This window comes from Herpailurus yagouaroundi, unplaced genomic scaffold (genome assembly GCF_014898765.1).
Source record: "Herpailurus yagouaroundi ecotype Mexico unplaced genomic scaffold, PumYag 217, whole genome shotgun sequence".
Classification (NCBI taxonomy): Eukaryota; Metazoa; Chordata; class Mammalia; order Carnivora; family Felidae; genus Herpailurus; species Herpailurus yagouaroundi.
Genome location: NW_024412448.1, coordinates 3,822,761 through 3,844,824, shown reverse-complemented (window position 1 = coordinate 3,844,824; position 22,064 = coordinate 3,822,761). Strand labels below are relative to the sequence as shown.

Here is a 22,064-nt window from a genome sequence, read left to right as displayed (position 1 = left end):
ACGGATGAGTCAGCCTTTGGCCCCGTTCATTCTCTTCCTTCTCCCTGAACGTTTCTTGGAGATGTCGATTTTTTTCCCAAAGACCCATTGACTACGTTTCCCACATTTTAAAGCATCTTTTTGTTGCGGTGGTTTTCGTGGGCTATTGATCTCGTCAGCTTGTTTTCCGAGCTCCGTTCCATTTCAGACGTTCTTAAAGGGAACTTCGGGACAAGTGAGGGCCTTCTGGCTCCCCTCCGCCCCCGCCCTGCGCTACCACGTCTGGGCCCCCGCGGAGGCAGTGGGCGTGCGCCGGTTGGCACAGGACCTCACCTGCAGGTTCTAATCTGAGCTGTGATTTCCCCAGGCAGGTGGGGAGGCTGGCATCCAGCAGAGCCAGGCTCTGAAGCCGGGGGGGGGGGGGGGGGGCGGAATGTGCAGCTCTGTTGGGTCTTTGCTGCTGGAACACTGGGGTGGGGTGAGCCCCTCGCTCGGGCTCCTTCCCCCTTGATCTCATCACAGGGGTCCCTGATCCTATCACCCAGTGGCTGGGAGGAGAGGAGTTGTGGATGGAAGGCAGTAGGGCTGTGGCCCCTTCCCCAGTCCCCCTCTCCCCAGCCGACTTGTGGCCCATCCTCCTTGGACTTTCTCCGGCGCCCCCAGACACCCAGGCGGCAGCGACGCTGGGCGGTGCTTGTGCTGGGTGTGTATTTTCAGAAGCTGCGGGGGATGACGTGTGTATAAAATTAGCATTGCCTTGTTGGCCCCTTTCAGACTAATTCGGAGCGAAATGTTTTAGCAATGGTGGGCCGATTCTATCAGGGGAACAAGAACTAATTAAATTCTCCCTGACCATCAAGCAGTAAATTATTTATGTCCAGACAGATGCCATCTAATCTCCAGCATCCAGCTCATCTCAACATACATCCGACTTGATTTTTCAAGGGGAGAAGAAGAAGAAAGAAAAGGCTCAAATATGCAAGACGGGAGCTAGGCGTTGGGGAGAGCCGCAGAGCCCTGGCCTGGAGGCGCCACGCTTCCCGCGCTGCAGGGGAGACCGAGGCTGTGGGGGACACCAAGGCTGTGGGCGACGGCTCAGGGCTTCCCGTCTTGGTTCCCAGCAGCCATGGGCCCACACCATTCCTTGCACATGGGAACGGGAAAAAGAAGTCAACCACCCATTCGATGCGTCTTTGTTTAACTTGATCTCAGCTGTTTGGGAAAGAATTAATTTCACTAGTGAATCTGCTAATACACATCACAAAGACTTACTGATCTGCTCCTCCGTGGCCTTTGGTGGCTGCATCTGGGGATGGAGTGATTAGCTTGGCCCCATGTGGTGGCCGTGCTGCCCACTGCCACCTCCTTTGTTGCTCTTCGACGGCAGGAGGGCATCTAGGGTGCATCTCGGAATTCATGGAATCAGGCGCGGACACCCCCTCCCCCCCCCGCCCCACTCCCCAGACCAGGGGACAGCACTTTGCTGGATGGTCTTGACTGTTCTTGCTGGATGTGGGTGGGGACGGGAGACTGGGTTAGGATTTTGGGACCCAAGGGAAGGGCTCTTCCCTGAGTTGGGCAGAGGCTGGGCCCTCTGCCCTGAGCATTGCAGTGGACTTGAGGCCCACTGCTTTTCAAAGCAGTCACCCTAGGGGGCTTTAAACCAAAGCATCTGAGATACCTCTTTGGTGCACTGAATTATGGAGTCTTCATCCTTTGAAGATAGAGCTGTTTTGGGGAACAGCGCAGAGCCACCTGGCTCTGTCTGGTGGGCTGCTGGCTTCACCTCTGGTTAGATATGTGGCCTTGGGCAGGCTCCTTAATCCCTGTGAACTTCAGTTTCCCAGTCTGTGAAGTGGGACCAATCATCCTTCCCACCTCAGAGGGCAGCTGGGTGGAGAAAATGAGCAGGTGCATAAAGGCCTTGGCACAGGTCTGAGCTCAGTAAGGACCCCGCCATGGTCAGTGAGCAGACAGGGTCGTTGTGCTCAGGAAAGGGGTGTGCTCTGGCCCTCTGGGGTGACGTTGCCATGGGCAGCACTGGCTGGGAGTCACAGATATGGTGATTGGTGCCAAAGCCATGCGTTATGGTCACTTGATGTCCCCAGACAGAACAGGTGCCAGGCGGTCAGTAGCCTCTCGTGAGCTGCCTGCTGTCCCTTGTGAACACAGTGAGGCACTGACCATTTCTTAAGTGTCTGTTCTGGCTGGGGCTGGGGCTACAGTCCGAAGAAAGCGGGTGGCTGCCCTCTCAAAGCATCCCACCGGGAGAAGGAGGGTGCCTCACCCTTTGCGGGGTGGAGAACAAAGCACAAGCACCCCACACGTGTTCACTGCTGCACAGTTTACAGAGTACCTGTGCGTATAGTCTTTTGTTTAACCCTTGAGGGAGCTGAGTGAGAGTTTCTGGCCTCCTGGGCTTCCTTTAGCATCTCCTGTGCTTTGCTCGGGCTCAGAGACCCTCTAGCCACTGGTCAGTCCTACTCCTTTCTTCACTGGGTCTGTGGGGGCTGGGATCTCAAAGAGTGATGGTTGGGGACCAGTCCTGGGATGGATGGTTAAAGAATTGCTGAAGATGTAGCAGGGGCCCCTCCATCCATCCATCCATCCATCTATCCATCCATCCTCTATTAATTCATAACACATTCATCCATCCTCCCTCTATCCTCTGTCCACTCACCATCCATCCATCCAACCATCCATTCACCATCCACCCAGCATCCATCCATCCATCCGTCTGCCCATCCATCCATCCATCCATCCATCCACCATCCACCCATCCGTCCATCCGTCCGTCTGCCCATCCATCCATCCATCCATCCATCCATATCCATCTGTCCATCCATCCATCCATCCATCCATCTATCCTCACCCATCCTACAAATAATAAGCATCTTATATATGTAGTGTTTTAGGCAGCAGAGAGATAACAGTGAAAAAAACAAGACAAACTCCTTGTCCCCAAGGAGGTCACTTCCAGTAAGAACAGGAGCCATTTGCTAGAGAGTAGAAGTCATTCGAGTGCCACAGCCCGTTTGAGACTTGGGGAAAACTATTGCCTCCCAGGCCCGAGACCAGCCCTGCCAGGCCTCCTGGGGGTTTCATGGTGAGAGGCTTCCCCCGGCCACTCTGCCCCCACCTGCCGAGTGCACGGCCACCGGGTGGGGGCTGGCTGCATTAGGGTTCGTGCCTGTGTTGAACCTGATTCGGCCTCTTGGCCTCGGCCCTGCTCCTGGGGAAGCTGCTGCTTGCTCCTGCCCTTCCTGATGCCTGCACACCTGCCCTGCCCCCTCTCCCCCTCTCCATCCACCCTTTGCCAGTGCCCTTCCTGTGTGGGCCTGGCCCAGCCCCCTGTAGCCCCTGTGCTCTGCTCCATGGCCCCCATGCACTGGGTGGTGGGAACGTGTGCTTGACTGGCTGACTAACCCAGGCCCCACAAGGCAGCACCAAATGGCTGCTCCAGTAAATTTCCAAATGCGTCCGGGGCTGACAGCTTCGTTCCTTTCGCTAGCGATGAATGGGCTGAACAGGGAGGCCTCTGCACTGATCACGCGGCCTGAGTCGGCCTTCTGGCCATGCTTCCTGTTGCCGGGTGGGCCTCGCCTCCACCCCAGCCGGAAGAGAGTCTGGTGGGCCTTGGCCTGACAGCGCGGCTCTAGGAAGAGTGTACCCCTGACTGTCCCGGCTGGTGATCCGCAGAGCTCCCTGACCTTCCTGAGCCTGTCATGGGCGGGAGAGCACCGGGTATTGCAAGGGCTCTCGGGACCCCTGGCCCTGCTGTCCTCCTGTGAGCACTGAGGCCCCTCGGAGTGAGCGAGGCCTCCCGGAACGGCACCCGCGCCCCAACACCCCAGTGTGTCTGGCCAGGACTCCCACGGTCACCTGACAGGGCCGCTGTCCTCCGTCCTGGGTTCTCAGGAAAGATCTGCTTCAGGCTGGGGTTGTTTTTTTCGTTTTTCTTTTTTCTCAGACTGGGACGTTTGCGGTTTTATTCAAGCCAAATCTCCGTTTACTTGGGAGTCACTTATCTTCTCTCTTCAGGTCATTTCTGCCACCTCCCCTGTCCCAGCCCACCACACCGTGGCCGGCCCCCTGCTGCTCTCCTGGGGGGATCTTCCTCACTTGTCTTCCAGATCATCAGCTTGGATATTGAGCAAAATCGGGGCCTCGAGGTGGCCTAGGCAGCCTCCCTGGAGACGCCCCCTCCTGCCTGGTTTGCTGATGTTTCCCATCAGCCTTTGGTGGTGGTTTTCAAACCTGCCTTCGGCCCGTGGCAGTGTTGATCCAGAGTCCATCGAGTCCAGATTTGCAAAGAAAGTGTCTCCAGATTTCTTCAAAAATGCTCCGCCAACGGTGGCTAGCTTAGCAGTAGTGCAGGTGACGGTGCACAGGTGGTCAGAGGCCACGACTCATCCCCCGGGCCCCTCACTTGTGGGGGCTCCTGCAACCCCCAGGGTGTCGTCTCCTAAGAAATGTCGTGGGGAGGGGGCATGGCGTGGTCAGACTTGTCTTCCCTGTGTGTCCGGGGTGGCCCGCCTTGGTGTCCACCCCCTGCACTGAGTAGGGGCGAATGCACCACACGGAGGTGGGGAGTTGGGGCGCGGGGGCCGCGCGGCCCAGGTTCACCGAGGGGCCGGTGCTGTCTGTCCCGTCTCTGTCTCCTGGTGGGGCTCTCCGAGGAGGACCGAGGCGGGCACACCGGGCTTGCACCGCGGGAGCCCCGGTTGAACGGCAGCCCCCCCGCGGATGCAGGGCCCTCGCTCGCAGCCCTCTGCTGGGCAGCCTGCACCCGTGGAATGAAATGAATCGGCCGGGATTGCCACCTCAAGGCGTTTATTTATGTGCTGCACGCTTTTCAGATGTTTTCTTATTTTGCTTTCTGTCAGTAAATATTTCACCCACCCTTTCTTTCTTGCTCATATTTTTTTCATGCTCACCAAGATCTGAAATTAGCACGAGCCCTTTAAGCTGCCATTAATTTCATCTCATCCCTAATTTGTACACTTAATTTCCTCTCCCCAGCCCCGGGGATGTGTTTACAACTGCTGCTCCCGTGACTCACTTTTGCTGAACTCTGCTTGGGCTGCCCCCGGGTCCCCTGCAGGCCTCCCCCCTGGGCCGCCCTTGCCGTGCTCCCTTCCGCCGACGCGTCCAGCGTGGTCTTGCCTCCCCTCTGGGGCCCCGTGCTCAGTGCTCTTCGAGGCCGGGTGGGGTGGCTCCCCCCCTCCCCCTGCCCCGAGTGCAGTCCCTACTTTCTGTGCCTTGTGTAGACGTGTCCCTCCCGTGTTCATTGCTTCGGGTTCCACGTTGGGCCCCACACGGCGTGGGTGAGGGGACAGCAGGGAGGAGCGGGAATGAATGTGGAGGAGAAGGGCCCATCTAGTCCCTGCGGGGCTGACAGCAGGTGTGAGGCGTCTTGCACACTGTTCTCCCGCTCTGGTGCCCGCCTTCCCCACTGGTAAAGTCCTGCGACTGTGGACGATCTTGAGGATCCTTTCTTGCTCTGAAATGTTGTGGTCCTTCTGTTTCTTCGGCTCCGTGGGCCTTTCTTTATTTGTTTTCCGAATTGAGCCTGTTTTTTCACTCTGTGAGGGTGTCGGGTGTCGGGGGTATCGTGATCGTCGCAGTTGTGGACGGTGTAGTTATTGCGGCCGTGGCCACCACACCATCCTCACCACCGCCATCACCTTCCTAGAGGCCGGACGTTGTGCTTAGTTTACATCTGTGATCCCGTGTAATTTTTACAGCAGTCCTGTGGGGGGGGGGTGTGGGTATTTTCTCTCCATTTTAGAGATGAGACACGGGAGATGCACAGAAGTTTCGTTATTTGCCGCGGGTCCCACAGCTAGTAGTGGCAGATCTGGATTCGGACTCCCGTCTGTCTGACACCACAGCCTGTGCTCTAACCACTGTGCCATGTGGGCTCTCTGTTCCCCACAGGCTTGTCTCCTTTGCTCTTTGTTATCGGCACCCAGGGGCATCGGCTTTGGGTCTGTGAAGCCGCGTTCTGTGGGTCTGCAGTGATGTGAAGCGGGGAAGTCCTTTACTTCTCTAAGCTCTGGTTTCCTGCCCTGTGAGTGGAGAAGAGCAAGACCCACCTCACGGAGGTGGACAAGAGTAGGTAAAATGGTGCTTCCCAGGCATCCAGCACAGTGCCTGGAACCGATGAATACTCCAATGTGGGTTTTCCAGTTGCAGCTGTCGCGTATCACAAAATGATCAGTCGCTCCGTGTTTTCTGTAAGCTTCTACTGACGACCTTTGATGTGTCAGCTCCTGTGTTGGGTGCTAGACATCCAGAGCTAAGTAAGGTAGCCTCCCTGACCTTGAGGAACCCACTCCATTGGGGAGGACAAACTGTCAACAAATACAACACCGGAGGGTTGGGCTCACAAGGGAGTGTGCAAAGCACCCACAAATGAAGGGCCCTGGTTGGATGTGAGGGCAAGTGTGCACAGAGGAAATTCATAGCCTTAAGTACACAGTCAGTAAAAGAGAGAAAGTTAAAAATAAATGAATTAAAAAAAAAATGAATTAAGTATAAGACTCAAATAGGTAGGAAGAGGACAAAAGAATAATAAGCTGAAGGAGAGAAGAAGGAAGGGCATTAATGAAGTTCATGGATAACGAACTAGTCACAGAAGAGCAAATGGGGCTAATAAATAGAAAGCTGTTTTTTTCTTTCTTTTTTTCTTTTTTTAAGTGAATAGCTGAACTGCTAACTAGGTTAGAACGGAAGAAAGCACAAGAAACAAAATAAGAAGCGGGAGAGATGTAATTTACCAAACCTGACCAAGTTCCATGGCAGACAGTTTTTAAGCTACTCCCACACAGAGAAGGATGTCCGGGTGGTTCCCCTGGAGAATCTAACCCACACCTTCGAAGAGCAGGTACTTCCAGTGCTAATTAAACTGTTCCACACAGCAAATAAAAAGAAAGGAAACATCTATATAATTTTCACAAAGTGAGAATAACAACGTTTTTCAATCTGAAAAAGATTGTACAAAAATAAAACTGCAGACCAGTCTCACTTATGAATACTGATGCAAAATTCTAAATAAAATATTAGGAAATAGAATCCAAGCCTCATTTGAAAATAATAAAATCCTATATCCGTTTGGAGTTTATGCCAGGAATTCAAGAATGGTTCCCTATTAAGAAGTACACAATCGATCATTTCAATCAACGTAAAGAGAATTATCGTATGACTGTCTTTTTTGGTACCGAAAAGACATTTGACCGAAGTCAACGTCCATGCTTGAAACACTTACTAGGAATTGACGGATACTTCTGATACTTCCTTAACATGACTAAGTGTAATCGTGTCCAAAATCCATTCTTTTTCTTGATGTGGAAACAGCAAAGCAAGGACACAGCAAGGATGCCTACTGTCACCACTGCTGTCAATTTCATGTTGTAGTAGGAGCGTCGGCCGATGCGATCAGACAAGAGAAAGACAGGAGAAGAGTAAATGTTGAGAAGTAGGGAATAAAAGTATCAATCTTCTGTAGATGGTATAATCGTGTGTTTGGCAAAGCCAAAGGAATCAATGAAAATGCAGATAACCAATAATAACTTAAATACAAATACAGAGGTAGAAAAGGTCCCTATTGAGAATGACAAACCAAAATACCTGGGAATAAACTTAATAAAAAAATGTTCAAAATGCATATATAACAAACATACAATGCTCTTGAAGGACATGTTATACCTGAATAAACTCCCAAGTGGAGTTTTAAAGTCCACTTTAAATCCGAACATTTAAAGTCATTCATTCAGCAAATATTTCTTGAAGGCTTTTCACATACTGGGTCCTGTTCTGGTCCTAGAGATAGAGCAGTGAGCAAACAAGATAGAAATTTCTGCCTGCATAGAGCTTGTATTCCAGGTGGGAAAGAAGCAGTAAACGAAACAAATAGTAAGATGATATATTTTAGAGAGTAACACTTCTTACAGCAAAATATACAGCTGGAGGTGTGTGGGGAATGGTGGAATTGCAGTGTTAAGTTGGGGGGATCACGGAAGGCCTTGCTCAGACCTGATAGTTGCAGTGTTCCTTAAGAAGGTTTAACGTCTCACATCCCAAAGTAACTTGTAAGCTCAGCGTGTTCCCCAGCACATACGGGCTTATGGTGGGAACTCAATAAATTAATCTGTTTAAATTTTCAAATCTTGAAGATTTGAACGTTTGTTTTACTATGCCAAATTCCCTGTATCGAATCTTAGCCTTCCCAGGTCTTCCTGTTCTGTACCTGCAAACCCTTGTTTTTCTAGGATGGAAAACTTTCTAAACTTTTACAAACACTTACAAACATTTATGTAGAAACGTGGTCCCTGCAACCAGGATCATCAGCATCAGTTTGAGTCCTACCCTAGACCTACCTGAATTTCGGGATCTGCCTTTTAACACGATTTTTGAGTGCCTTGTGTGGACATTAAAATTGAGAAGCATTTGCCTGTAAGCCTCAGGCTCTGCAAGTTTCCTTCTTGTTCGATGAAATCAGGGGCTAGAGGAAAATGGAACTGCCCTGCCCCTGTTGGTCTTAGCTTCTCACAAAGTCAGGCTCCCCAACTGCCCTTGTGTGGCCTGTATTCCCAGCCACTCTTGGAGGACGTGCAGTGGTATGTTGCAAAACTCTAGAACCGTGCTGTCCAATATGGTAGCCACCAGCTGCATGTGACTATTTGAATAAAATTAAATAGTTACTCAATCACACTAGCCGCACTTTAGGTGCTCAACAGCCATATGTGGTTAGCGGATACCATATTGGATGGCACAGGTATGGAATATTCTTGCCATTACGGAAATTTCCATTGGGGAGCACAGATCTGGAGCATACCGGGTGTTAGATTTTGAGAGATTTTGAGTTACAAGATCATGTCCTCAGTGCTTTGGATTCTGAGCTCCGTTTTGTTTCCTTTGATGTCAACATCCACCTGTCTGCCCGTTGGTCCATCTGTCCATCCACTTAGCCAGTCCGTCATTCCGCCAATGATTGTGGCATGAAGTGCTACTTTAATGAATATTTATTGAATAAATCACGGCATGAAAGGTCTACCTGTCCTCAGCCCCGAGCTGGGTATCTGACGTGTAAGTGCCACGCTTCCTGGCCATAAGCATGTGGGCTTGCATTTGGAACTTTCTACCGAGACCTCTGGGAACCCAGTTTTCTGTATTAGTTTGGCTTTCCTTGCACCAAATGCACTCACTCCACCACTCCCCCTGGCCAGCTTGTTAATAGGCTGACTCCCCAGGAAGAGGTCTGGCTCCAGGAAGCTGCCTCTCCTACAAGGGTAGACCCTACCAGTCAAGCCTTCATGGGGACACTCCTGGGCATGGGGTGCCCCCTGACCCCTTGTTTTCTTGGGCCCAGCTGACCTCTTCGGCTTAGACCTGCCTGGCCCGTTTTTTCTGGCATAGAGTTTTCCTAGTGTAGACCCCAGGAGATAGAGAAGGAAGGTCTGAATGGAGAAGGTTCAAGTGGGGGTACGTGAGTGCTCTAGGTGGGTGCCCAGCATGGATGGTCACGGGGCCATGTTGTGCCCCGAAGGGTTGGTTTTCTGCAGAGTGTGTGTGTGTGTGTGGTCTTCTCAGAACACTGGGGCTTTTTAGGCAAACTGCTTCATCGGTTATGTCACCGCGCCTGGAAAATTCTTACTTTTTATGATGATTCAGGCCCTCTTATTTTAAAGTCAGCTCTGCTCGAGCAGAGTCTGCACCCGCAGCTGCGCGGCCTCCCCAGCCCTGGTGTGTGACTGCGCGGGGAAGGCAACGTTCACCTCCTCCTGACACCCCGACCCCTCCTGGGGGGACGTCGGCTTCCTCTCTCCTTTCTCTCGTCTCATCCCTCTCTTGGGGAGTCCTGTCTCCCGGCACAAGCAAAGCCTCCGGCCCTCCCTGCCAAGGCCCCCTCGTGTCCCTGGGGTGTCCCCAAGCCTCCCACCGCCCCAGCTCAACACGGACACAAAGGGTTACTGTGATCTTAGATTCTTCTGGTTGGTCTAATGCTGGTGTCACACAGATCACTCCCCAGTCTCCACAGAAACCTGAGTTCTGCCTGCCCCCCTGTCCCCTTCTGCTCACGGCTCAGGGCTGCGTGGGGTCCCCCAGCTCTGGAGGAGTGGGCACCGGCCAGCCCACTGTGGAGCTGAGTGTTGGAGGCCCCCGCCTGTGGGGCCGAGCCCGGCCGTCCTCCTGGCCTTCCGGGATCTCCCTCAGGACTTCCCACGTAAAACACGCTTGTACCTTCTAGAACCCAGAGGCACCTGTGAACACCCGAGGCTTTGCTTTCTTCGTCTCCTCAGCCCTCACGGAGGGCAGGCGAAGGGTGGCCTGGCCACAGGTGGTGGCGGTTCCCCTCTGGGCATAAGGGACTCCGGGCAGTGCCGTCCGTCCCTGTCCTGAGCCTCGGTTTCTCCGGTTTCTCCGTCTGCACAACAGTGCTAATAACCGCGCCACCTCATGGCCTGGAAGAAAGGAAGAAAGGAGGTAATGCAAACGGCGCCTCTGCGGTCAATCCGTATCTGTTACTGCAACAATGATTATTGTCCCCAGTAGGCTAATGATGGCTCTTACTAGCTCACAGGGTTTTTACGAGGATAAAATGAAATGCCACGAGGAAGCACTCATATATTCATTGCGCAAATATTTGTCGGGCACCTACTGGTGCGGGGCCCTGATGTAGGCACTGAGGCTCCATCAGGAAACACAAGAGAGGTGCGGATGGGAGCAGCCTATCCCCAAGACTAGAGGGGCCGAGGGGAGTCCTGGGGTGGAAGAAGAAACTGGGTGTCGCCTGCTTTACAGAGGAGCAACTTGGGGCCGCAGAGGCCTGAGCAGCAGAGCCGAGCAGGCCTCTTCCCCAGCAGCTCAGATGGTCTGTGCCAGCATCGCGGGCACACCCGGCATCCCCAGGGCTTTGCGGGTGGTGACAAAGCCCTGACACCAGGCTGTGCAGACCCTCGCGAGAGGGTAGGAAGCCGCCGTCACCCAGGCAGGATACCTGCTTGGACCTCTGAGCTGTGGGAGTCACGGAAGCCTTTCTTCTCTGGGGGAGTGTGGGAGAGGTGGGGAGCGCAGGGGGAAGCAGGCGAGAGTGTGCTCCTGGCAGACGGGCGGCCTCAGGTCCTGGGGTCCTGGCTGCATCCGTGACCACCTCTGAAGCAACGTCTGCTGAGAGTCCCTCCTGGGGCTGGCGGAACACCAGGCAGCGGCCACCAGCGCTGAGCGAGGCTCCGCCTGGGAACTTGGTGTTTCTAGAAGATTTGAGGACACGCAAAGGAATGTTCCGAGTGGCTCCAGGCGGTTCCCCCCAAATTGCAGGAGGAGGGAAGCTGGTTTTCCTCCAGGGGCGGGAGAGGCCGCCAGCTTCATGGGAGCTTCAGGGGACGTGGGGACACTCTGGACGCCCCGGCACCGGGGCCTCTTCTGGGGAGCGGGCTATGGGAGGCCTCCTGAGTCTCCCGCCCCCCTCCCCTCTGCTTTCCTCTGTCGCCTTGGCGCAGTTGGCGCTGGTCAGGTAGCTGCTGAGTGGGATAAACAGACCTTCGTCCCCCCGTTTCTCCCGGGGCATGACTTCACATAGCGAGGTCCGTACACTCCCCGCCCGTGCTCGGGGCACCTGTGTGTTTTGGCAGGTGGACCGTGCCCCTGTTCCGAGGAGAGAGGAGGAGATGACCTGACCCGGGCTTGGCTCCTGGAGGTCCCGTCCCGGGGCCTCACCTTTATTCCCTCCCTGAAGCAGCAGAGTTTTAATAGAACGGGGAGTGGGAGGGATACCTTTAGCTCTGAGCCCCTGGGCAGCCGGGGCGCCCCTTTCCCTGTTCCGTCGTGGTGCCGTGTGGTTCTCCGTCACGCACGGAAGCTGTCGGCCTGCTGGTGCCCCCGGCGGGCTCTCTGCCCATCCCTACATGGGGAGGGCAGTGCCCAGCATGCACTGTCCCCTCTCAGCCCCGAGCAGGATGCCCGCCCCGTAGAGGGCCCCGGCTACAAGGACGGGGCGGCCGGGTGCCAGCAGGTGGGAGGGATGCTTGCCATGCTCTTGGTACGCCTGGGAGGGCGTGGTGGGGTTGTGGACAGGCCATCAGTCATCTGTCTTTAGAAAGTCTTGGGGGGCTTGGGGCGGACAGACAGGCCCACGTTTGGGCACTTGGTGGGGCCTCAGTGACGGCATTTCGTCTGAGACAGCCTGTTTGCCCCCTTGCATGAGTAGGGACGGCCGTCATGTGGCCAAGAGGCGGGTGCTCTGTGAAACACTCAGTAGGTCCTCCTCAAACACGCCCTTTCTTTCTGGGGCCGATGAACCGGGTCCCTCTGTTTTGGCAAGAGGGCAGCCTGGGTTCCCTGCTCTCCCGTGCCGTCCTCAGAATTGTCCACGATGGGTTCACGTGGTGTGACTCCACAGCGCGGTGGCAGCAGGTGAGAACGTAGGTCCGGGGAGACAAAAACCTGCCGAGATCCAGACCGCAGCCGGGACCTCCCCGAATCCACCTGTAACCACTCACAAATGATTTGCTCTGCCTTTGTCATTATGCCCGTGTGCAAAACGTGGATGTATCTGAGTCGTAGCACAATAATAGTTCTGCATGTAGTATACATACCTGTACGCACACATACACTGTCTTTCCAGTTACGTGGGGACACTCAAAGGGGACCCTTTCGAGCCCCACTAAGAGCCTCAGAAGACAATGCAGTGAGCCGAGTGTGCGTGCGTGCGTGTGCGTGAGTGTGCCCCCAGAGACTGAACCAGACTCTAGGCAGCAGCTGGGTGTGGGAGCGGGGACCTGGGTGGTGAGGGCACAGGGAGCTGGAACCACAGTCCGAGAAGTGAGGCTGAATCGGATAATAGGAATAGACAGCTTCTCTTGGGGAAGGAATTAGAGATTTCCCTCTTGTTTTTGTGGACGTGTCTGGAAGGGAAGGCAGGCTTCGGCGATGGGCTGGCTGGAAGGACACGGGGAGCCTCGGGTTCAATGGTGCTGAGCTGTCTGGAGTAGAGAAAGTCTATCGGGGGGTGGTGGTGCAGAGTCTCCGGGCAGCTGGGGGGCCCTGCTGCGCTCCTCCCACCCCGTCGGGAGAGCCTCCTGTGAGGCAGATCTTGGCTGGTCTGAAGACCCCAAAGCAAACATCGTCCCTCCGTCTTTTCTGGTAGCTGTGCCCCTTTGGAGGGAAGGGAGTGAGGACAAGGCAGGGGGTCTCAAGCTGTCCCCCCTCCAGCTGCTTCCTGGCTCTGAATTCCAACACCTGTCATCACAGGCTCGAGGTGGGAGCACCGTGGCCAGGACCTGCCACCGGGCGACGGTGGTCGTCCCTGTTTCTTCAAAAATGAGAAATAGCAAAGGTGATCTCAGCAATGGAGGTGAAAAGCCGGGACATCCCTCGTCTGCTCCTTTCCTGCGTTTCTGCCCCCTCAGGATTCGTTACTGTTTTTCTAGAACAAGAAAGAAAGACTTTTACTTGTAGGAGCCTTTTTTTCCCCCTTTCTTTCCTTTTTTTGGCCCTTAATGATGCGGTGGGTGGTAGTGGTAGCATGTTTTTATTTTATGTTATTTTTTACCCTTTGCCGCTCTGGGGGAGGGTGACAGTGTTTGAGTTTGGGGTGCGGCTGTGGGGGAAGCGTTCTCTTGGAGAGGAGCGCTAGGAGCAGATGTTACACCCCCACGTCTAGAAGGTGGGGGGAGTCTGAGGCGGCAGCTGCTTGGGGTGAGGGAGGACTCGAGTTATGTAAGGGCATCGAGGGGGTGGCTGGGGGCGCAGACGGAGCCCGGGGATGCAGGCTGGCGTCCTCCTCCGGGCTCTCGAGGAAGGCGGCCGGGTGCCGTCTGCCGGGAGCCGGGGGGCCGAGTGGCGGCAGCGGGTCGGGCGTGCAGGTGGGTGTCAGCACATCAGGGTCACGGGGCAGGTGGGAGGCATAGAGGGTGGAGGACTCTGCAGGAGGAGCAAGCTTCTGGAAGCCTTCGGGAGGACTCCCCCTTTCCCTCCATGCCTCTCTGTATCCCTGCTCCTCCGCCGCCCGTTCTCCAGACGACTGCCCGGCACCGGAGGAGACGGACCTCCCAGTTGCCCATATGTCCTGCACGGCTCCTTCCCTCCCCGCTTCCCGCCCCAGCAGCCATCACCACGTGACAACAGAGCGCACACGGTGGAGGGTGAGGCCGGCCCCGAGCCTCACCACGCTCCAAGGGCAGCCTCGGGTACCTTCCCCTGGTACGAGAAAGGTCTGACCCACAAGGTAGGACGAAACCCTGAGCGGGTCACTGTAACGGCGACCGGCCAGCCAGGGGACGGCTTTGTCATCTGCTCATAGAGCCACAGGGAGGATGCGGCCAGGGCACGTGTGGACCTGACCTCCACCTTAGCATGCGGGAAGGAGCCTTAAATCCAGGCCGGGGTCAGGATGCTGTTTGAGTCCCTCTGTCCCACGATGCCCTCGGCGAGCTCCCCCTTCCTGGTCCTCCAGCTACCCCCCACGACCACTTTCTCAGGCTGCTTGGGCGCCCCTGTCTTTGCTGGATCACCCAGCGTCCCTTTCTTGCCCCCTCCTGCAGACTCTGGCCGGGTGGGGGGTGGGGGGTGGGGGGGTGGTCTCTCCTGGTCGACCAGTCGCTCGGAATTTTCACTGGGCAAGCATCATGCGGTGCCGTGGGATCCCAGCGCTGTCTGCACTAATGAGCTAATGGGCTTTGTACCTGGTAAGACCCCGGGGCCTGCACGTGCTCGGCATGCTTAATCCTCAGCTGGTTTTACCTTCCTCTGTGTGCGTTTATCTGCCTGTTTACTTCCTCCCCTTGGAGGCCCCGGTGAAGGCGGCGAGAGGGGTCCTGATTTTGCTCTGTCGTGAGTGGCCAGAGTGAGAAGTAGAGAATCTGGCTCCCGTCGGGTTCCAAGCAGGTTCTCTGGGTCAGAAGGGGAGCTCCACCCCCCCCAGGGGCCGATAAACGATCTTTCGGTGTCCCAGTCCTCGTTGGCTCGACGTGTGGTTTTGGGCGGCCCCAGCCGAGCCTCACAGAGCCGTGGAGAGGGCGCACAGCGCATCACCTGGGGGTGTAAGGCGACTTGTTCCCGACACACAGGGCGCTCGCGAAGTCTGGGGACGGTGAGTCTTCGTCACGGGCTCACGGTGATTTTGGAGAGTCAGTGGTTGTGAAGGTTGCAGAGATGCATTTCTGAGCGGTAGGCTTCTCCCTCCGCTGGCCAGCTGCTGAGTGCCAGGCTCCGTGCGGCCACGTGATTCTCTTTGAGGCTTCGGGTGGTTGTGAATGGCACAGTCGTGACACGAGGGGATTCTGTTCCTGCCTCGTCCAGGAGGGTGGCCGCCAGCCATACACGAGTCCTTAGCACCCAAAACGTGTGGGGTCTGAGTGGAGACGGCCTGTGAGTTTAAGTGTACGTGGGGTCTCCAAGACTGAGCACACAGACGAAGCATGTAAAATATCCCGTGAATAATTTCTTATGTGGATTACATATTGACAAAGTAATATTTTAGATACAGTGGGTTACATAAAATATGTTATTAAAATTAATTTCACCTATTTTTCTTTTTCTTTTTTTTTTTTTTTTTTAATTAAAAATCTTTTAAACTGTGGCTACTAGGAACTTTAAACTGGCCAGGTGCCTGGGTGGCTCAGTCGGTTGAGTGTCTAACTCCTGATTTTGGCTCATGTCTCGATCTCACGGTTCGTGGGATCGAGCCCCATGTTGGGCTCTGCACTGACAGTGTGGAGCCTACTTGGGATTCTCTCTTTCTTCCTGTCTCTGCCCCTCCCCGCTCCCCCTCAAAATAAATAAACTTCAAAAAAAAAAAAAAAAAAAGGTTCAATGCAGCCCATGTGTCTGGCATGATTTTTCTTTTTCTTTTTCTTTTTTTTTGGCATGATATTTCTGTTGGGCCAGGCTGGCCAGAACTGCAGTCACCCCTAGCCTTGACTTCCTTCTCTGCGAGGACAGAGGTTCCTCCCGATGTAACCCAGGCTGACACTCGGGAAGCTGACGACCTTCCTCCTCTTCTGTGTTCACAACACCAGGGAGCCCCTCTCGAGTCTAGAAAGGGTAACTCAGGAAGTCAGAGCAGCTGATTTTGTGAGAGGTCCCAAGCTATCTGTCTCCAAGTTGGTCCCAGCTCGACACCATTGTAGTTTTCGGGGAAACACTCTCGAGCTTTGTAAATATCCATTAAAAAAATAAGTAAACCCACTATTTTGCCAACCTTCACAAGGGAGTTTCTAAAAAGCCTCTTGCAGAGAGGTCTAGGGTGTCATACACTAAAAAAAAAAAAAGTACACGCACGGAGAGTTTGAAGGCAGCAGGGAATGTTTTTGTTTCTGGAAAAAGAAACGCTAAGGTGTGTGGCAGGCCTGGAGGCACTGCGTTCGAGCATCAGGAAGCCCTGACAGGAGGCAGAAGAGAGAATCCAGAGGGACTTTTGGAGAGGAGGAGGAGGAGGAGGAGGACGGGTCAGCGTGGGGACGAGGGGCGAGCCAGAGTTTCTGCCGCAAAGCTGCCACCACGGCGGGGCCTGGGGCTCCGGGGGCCGGGTTTCCTGCTGCCGGGTGTGCAGAGCCTCTGTGGCTTTGCGCAGCCCGGGGCGCCCGGGTCGAGTGGGAGAACCCGCATCCGATCCCCTGTCCCCCGTCTCTGGAGAAGCTGGAGCACGGAGGCCGGGCAGACCCGCCGTGCCTGCTGAGGGCCGAGGCCCCAGAGCCGCCGGCGTTTTGCGCACGGCGCTTGCTGGTGCGTCGTGAGGCCCTCTTATTTTTTATTTTGCCATTTTTGACACTGTCCTTCAGTTCCTCTTCCACGCTCCCCGTTAAGCTGTTAAATCACTCCATTTATTTAGTGGGAGCGTTTCTGAGAGCTCATTTTTATCTTGGTGAAAACCAGGCTTGCTCATGGGCACATAATGAAATTGCATAAATATACCCTTAGCTTGGAATCTAATTTATTTTTCCTGTTCATTATGGGGTAGAAGGCCATTATGAAATGTATAACTTTCTTTTTTCTTTTTTTTTTTTTTTTCCTCCAGTGCTGGAATTGAAAGGCTGGGGCTTGGGCTCGTTTTATTCTGATGATTTCGTCCTGATTCATTTTAAAGCTGGTTAGAGCTCAAACACGGCAGCGTAATTGACAAAGATCAGTGTGGGTTGTAATGCTAATGTTTCGTCTGTGGCTTCCGAGGCTCCACGGGCGTGCTGGGTTAAACAACCTTTCCAGCATGAGGGTACCTGGGCCTACAGAGCTGCGGGGCCTCGAGCCGGGGTGGGGGGGGGGGGAGGCGCCTGGGAGCTTTCCGTGGCCAGTGGTCACATTCTCCAGCTGCGGGCAAGGCTGGGCGCTCGAAAGTGGGATCCGAGTGGTCCACGCTGAATCAGAGGGCGGGGGACACAACCGACCCCAAACCCAGAAAGGGTTAGGAATCCCTTCAAGAGCACCCACCTGACCACTGCTTGTGCAGCCGAGGGCACTGAAGCTTAAGCTGTCTGAGCAGCCCCACAACCTGGCCGAGGGCTCCTGGGCTCCAGCCTCCTGTCCTTGGCCCCGGTCACCTCATTGTGACAGCGAAGGAATAATGGGAAATGAGGTCCAAATATAGGCTGCCTTTGGAAGCAGCGGCTTGAGCCGCTCTGTATGAGGTTTGGTGCACCGTGTGCTCCGTGCTGGGAAGCAGGGACACGGAAGGAGCTCCTGGCAGCTGCAGGAGGTCACGAGATGCTGACCTTGGCTACGAAGTGGGGCGTGACCCTGAATAGCAAACGGGCCCGGAGCTGGATGCTGCACGCCTTGAAGAGGGGTGCCGTCCTCCCTGCCCGGTGCGCCTGGAGCTCTGCTAATTGATCTCCCCGAGTTTGCGGACTGCCTTCCCTGCGCCTGGTACCACCAGGCTCAGACGTAGAATCCGAGAGGCGGGATCCTGCTGTAGGCGCTCACGTCTCCCCGGCAGGGTGCGTTTGGTTTCCATCCTGACTCTCAGATGGGAACCATACCGGCCACTACGTGCAGGTCAAAAGGAGATCCAAGTCAAAGAGTGTTCTCCTGGAGGGTGGCGAGTGACGATCAGAACACGTGTGCGTGTGTGCGCGCGTGGTCCCCGGGAGGAAGACATCATCATGGATACGGCAGGTTTCCCCGGCAGCTAGAGGAAACGGGTTTAAATCTGGCTTGCGGGGGCGGGGGGGGGGGTTCATTCCTTCTTTCTCCGTCCCCCGTAATTAGGGTTGCCAGATACACCTGGGACGCCCAGTTAACTTTGAGTTTCAGATGAACAGCAAAGAACTTTTTGTAGAAGTTTGTGCCAAATACTTTACGGGACATATTTCTTTTTTTTTTTTTTAATGTTTTTATTTATTTTTGAGACAGAGACAGAGCATGAGCAGGGGAGGGGCAGAGAGAGAGGGAGACACAGAATCCAAAGCAGGCTCCAGGCTCTGAGCTGTCAGCACAGAGCCCGACGTGGGGCTCAAACTCACAGAGTGTGGGATCGTGACCTGAGCTGAACCAGGACGCTTAACCGACTGAGCCACCCAGGTGCCTACGGGACATATTTCTATTAAAACAAAACGCTTCTGGGGGCGCCTGGGTGGCTCAGTCGGTTGAGCGTCCGACTTCAGCTCAGGTCATGATCTCATGGTCCGTGAGTTCGAGCCCCGCGTCGGGCTCTGTGCTGATGGCTCAGAGTCTGGAGCCTTTTTCAGATTCTGTGTCTCCCTCTCTCTCTGACCCTCCCCCGTTCATGCTCTGTCTCTCTCTGTCTCAAAAATAAATAAATGTAAAAAAAAAAAAAATTAAAAAAAAAAAAAACAACAAAACTCTTCTGAAATCCAACTTAACTGGGCATCCTGGGCTTCCATTCGCTAAACCTGGCAGGCCTACCTGTGACAGCACGGGGGGTAGAAAGGCTTTATTTCAAAATCATTTTCTCAGTCATTTAAAAAATTCAGCCACATGAATTTTAAAAGCCGTTGTGTATTCATTGTATCAGCTCTTCTAAGACTGAAGCCTCTAACGTGGAATGAACAGTCTGCTTAGCTCCTCTCCATGACCGCTGACCTCTGCTAACAGGTGAAAGTGTGTCTGCAGACCCTCCCCCTCTGCTCACACTGTCCCTCGTGTGTGTGTGTGTGCGCGCGCGTGCACGTGCACACACGTGCATCGTTCCTGGCACTTTCTGCCTTTTTGGAGAAAGTCCCAGGTAGAAGTAATGGGACGAAAGGTGTGTATATCTTTTTTTTTTTTTTTAATTTTTAAAAAAAAATTTTTTTTCAACGTTTTTTTATTTGTTTTTGGGACAGAGAGAGACAGAGCATGAATGGGGGAGGGGCAGAGAGAGAGGGAGACACAAAATCGGAAACAGGCTCCAGGCTCTGAGCCATCAGCCCAGAGCCTGACGCGGGGCTCAAACTCACAGACCGTGAGATCGTGACCTGGCTGAAGTCGGACGCTTAACCGACTGCGCCACCCAGGCGCCCCAAAAGGTGTGTATATCTTGAATTTTAGGAACCGCAGCAGGATTGCCTTACAGAGTTGATGGGATCTACAGATGTCTCCATACTATGTGGGTGTCCTTCAAGCTACATCCATACCAATATCAGTTATTATTATTTCTTAAAGTCTTTGTCACTTGGAGGTAAAGATATCATTTTAATGTATATTTCTCCAACTTGAGAAAAGTTTGAGTGTCTTTCCTCTGTGTTTATCGCATTTAGCCCTCTGCGAGCTGTCTGTTCATACACTTTGTATTGCCAGGGCGGCTTTTTCTTAGTCATTTCTGGGTGCTTTTTATACGGGGGGCACCCTCGTGCTCTATCACGTACAGTCTTGGGCTTGTTTCCGGACCACCTGTGGTCGAACCATCCATCACCTGGTCTCGGTGGCTCAGACCTGAGCTGCTCACCATGGTGGTTTTCTGGGTCTCACGGCACTGTGGACCTCCAGACCCCACAAGGGCACCGAGAGCCTGCCGGCCTTCTCGTCTTGACATTCTTGGGTCTCAAGGAACCGCATGTGACTGGAGAGCCTCCGTTAGCACTTGTCTGCCCTGGTGCTGCCCCGAAGACGGGGCTGTCCTGGATGGCCTTCAAAACCTGCCCACCTTTATTAGCTTGCTTTCTCTGCACCTATGGCAAGCTTCACCCTGGAGGAGGGCACCGGGCCCTGGGAGGAAGGAAGGCAGGGGGATACGCTGTATATACCACTGAGGGTATCTGGCTGTGACCCTGGTCCTCCCTTGCAACTGGGGCCAAATTCACCCTGTAACAGGGAGTGACAGGGGCTCCCAGGGAGAGTGGGGAGAGAAGGGCAGGCCCTAGTCCCTCTGTTCCACTCAGCCATTCATTCCTTTCGATTCGTTTGTGCATTCATTCATTCATTCATTCATTCAGCAAGACTTTGCCAAGTTCCTACCGTGCACCAGGCACGCACACAGACTGGTCCCTGCCATCAGGGAGCTGTCAGCCTCTGGGAGAAGCCTGTCCTTGGGGGTCACGGGCAAGTCTTGAGCCCCCACTTCTACTAGGTTTTTCTGGGGCACCAGCGGTTGGTTCTGTGTCTCGATTTAGGAGAGATAGTGGCTAGCCCACAAGCAGGGTTGTGAAGGGACTCACATCCACGAGACGGGTGGGCTTTGGAAGACACGGGAGTCTTGGAGGGCGGCACGGTGGGCCGGGGGTGGGGGGCCTGCTGTGTATGAATCTGTGCTCTGTGTATTTGAAGGTGTGTCCTGTGGAGAAGGGAGTAGGTTTGTCCTTTTGTGTCCAAAGGCAGAAGCAGGGCCTGTAGGTGCAGGCTCTAGGGAAACAGAATCTGTCGCTCCGGCGAGGGCCTGAGTCCTGTGGAGCTCCTCTCAGGGCCCTGCCCCCTGCCCCCCTGGGAGGAACCCCTTGTTTTTGGCCCCAGGATTTCTCCGGGGTTCTCTCCAACTCCACAGCTGCTTCCTTTGGGTCTTCTTGGAGTTGGCTCCAACTCTGGCCCTCAAGGCCTCTTCGTGCTCTGGGTTCATTTTTCCCTGCGGGAGAAGTCTGCTAACACGGTCAAGCGTGTGAGCGTGGAGCCCAGGCCGCTCTGCCCGCGCCTCGTCCCATGAGCGTCCCGGTGGGGTGCTCCGAGGGCATCTCGAGGACTTTGTACTTCACCTCCACTGTCACCGTGAGACCAGCAGAAAGCCTGTGCCTCCAGCAGGCCCCGTGGAATCTGAGGGACGCGTCTCCCTGCCGGCAGAGCAGACGTGAATCCCGCGGGGCCGTCCGTGGGTTCGGTTCCCCACTCTTCCCACCTCTGCCTGCGGCCCCCCCGGGCCTCTCCCCCGGGGACGGCATGACAAAGTCTAGATGACTGTGGTTTTAGTGTCGAAACTATCTCAGACCTCCCACCCGCAGCCTTCACCTGCCAGGCCTCCGGGACACAACACCACAGCCTGGGCAGCCTCAGCGACGGGAAGATACTTGTTCCCCGTCCAAGGCAGGAAGCCTGAGATCAGGGAGGGGGCTCCTTTCTGGCTTGTGCACGGATGTCTGCTGGCTATGGCCTCACGTGGCGTAGAGCTCGTGAGCACTGGTGTCTCATCTTACAGGGGCACTAATCCCACCACAGGGGCCCCACCCTCACAACCTCATCTACCCTGATCACCTCCCAAAGTTCCATCTCCAGGTACCCCTCATGCTGAGGGTTCGGGCCTCACTGTGTGAATTTGGGGGCAGGGGACACAAATGCCCCGTCCATAACCCTGCAGTGAAAAGGAAATCAGTCCTTCAGAACTTGGACGCGGTTTCCTTCTGAAGACATCACCAGCTGAGGAGAGCTCTCTCTCTCTGAGTGTCGTGTCCTCAAATCATAAGACACTCTTGGTTCTTTGATGTTGCCGAGTTTGGATTAAAGAGGGAAAAAAGGTGGTTTTTTTCAAATCCTATCTTTCTGTAATCGTATAGCTGATTTGTTTACAAAGGATGTTTTCCTTATTTAGTGCTTCGTCGGAATATCCTGTGTTTTAAAATTTGCCTCTCCTGCCCTCAGCCATCATTTACTATTCTTTGCCTAATTCAGCTATTAAAAAAATGATGTTGTGGAAGAATACCTAGTGAATTGGTAGGAGACATAGT

At 54.5% G+C, this 22,064-nt stretch overlaps 1 protein-coding gene across 2 annotated transcripts in view; it reads left to right on the top strand.

Annotated features, from left to right (window-relative positions):
* Positions 1-22,064, top strand: part of RBFOX3 (RNA binding fox-1 homolog 3) — a 464,942-nt gene that overhangs the window by 75,307 nt on the left and 367,571 nt on the right. The window contains exon 1 of one of the 2 annotated variants that reach the window (XM_040456587.1): positions 14,191-14,209. The exons of the other annotated variant lie outside the window; for it this stretch is intronic. The gene's annotated coding sequence lies outside the window, so the exon portion shown is untranslated. Of the gene's footprint in view, positions 1-14,190; positions 14,210-22,064 lie in introns of those variants that run through there. 2 annotated transcript variants of the gene reach the window in all.